This window comes from Cebus imitator, unplaced genomic scaffold (assembly GCF_001604975.1).
Source record: "Cebus imitator isolate Cc_AM_T3 unplaced genomic scaffold, Cebus_imitator-1.0 Scaffold297, whole genome shotgun sequence".
NCBI classification, from domain to species: domain Eukaryota; kingdom Metazoa; phylum Chordata; class Mammalia; order Primates; family Cebidae; genus Cebus; species Cebus imitator.
Window position 1 is genome coordinate 1026014 of NW_016107612.1, and position 1261 is coordinate 1027274.

Genomic DNA, 1261 nt, shown 5'->3' on the forward strand with positions numbered 1-1261 from the left:
TTTTTTGAGACAAGGGTCTCTCACTGGGTCACCCAGGCTGAAGTGTAGTGGTGCAATCTCCACACTGCAACCCCCGCCTTCCAGGTTCAAGTGATTCTTCTGTCTCAGCGTCCAGAATAGCTAGGATTATAAGCATGTGCCACCACACCCGACTAATGTTGGTATTTTTAGTAGAGATAGGGTTTTACCATGGTGGCCAGGCTGGTCTCAAACTCTTGGCCTCCCTAAATGCTGGGATTACAGGTGTGAGCCATTGCACCTGGCCTACCCTTTCTTAAAATTTTATGACATTTTAGATTTTTATGGTCATGGAAATTATGTTCTCATATACTCTTTGTTTATTTTGAGGCCTGTATTTTGCATATATCCCCACAGTCACTGAAAGAAGTGGTTTTTTTGTTTGTTTGTTTTTAACTTTCTTTTATTTGGGCCCCAGTATGGCATTTGTGCTTGCATAAGTACTTTCCTTTATTCAAATTGTGGAATACATTTTTTGGGGCAGTCCATTGTTTTATAACTTTGGTATCATTAGTCTTCATAATCCCCTTGAAATTTATTCTGCTCCATGGTTAGTTTCTTTATGTATGTATTTATTTTAGAGACAGAGTCTCGCTCTGTCACCCAGGCTGGAGTTCAGTGGCATAATCATGGCTCACTGCGGCCTTGACCCCTTGGGCTCAAGCAATCGCTTCAGCCTTCCAATTGGCTGGGACCATAGACAGGTGTTTCACCATGCCTGACTAAGTTTTAAAATTTTTGTAGAGATAGGGGTCTCCTTATGTTGCCCAGGCTGGGCTTGAACTCCTGGGCTCAAGTGATCCTTAAGCCTCGGCCTCCCAAAGTGATGGGATTGCAGGTGTGAATCACTCTGCCTGGCCTTGCGTCGTTTTTTAAGAATGTTTTATTCAGAATCTTGAAGTAGCACATAATTTTACCTATTTACAGTCTGAGGGTTAGGATTCTTCTACTGAAATGGAATCTGGCCTGACACAGTGGCTCATCCCTGTAATCTCAGCATTTTGGGAGGCTGAGGCAGGCAGATCACCTGAGTTCAGGAGTTCAAGACCAGACTCACCAACATGGGGAAGCCCAGTCTCTACTAAAAATACAAAAATTAGCTGAGTGTGGTGGTCGCACCCATAATCCCAGCTACTTCAGAGGCTGAGGCAGGAGAATCACTTGAACACAGGAGGTGGAGGTTACAGTGAGCTGAGATCGCACCATTGCACTCCAGCCTGGGCAACAGAGCAAGACTCCACCT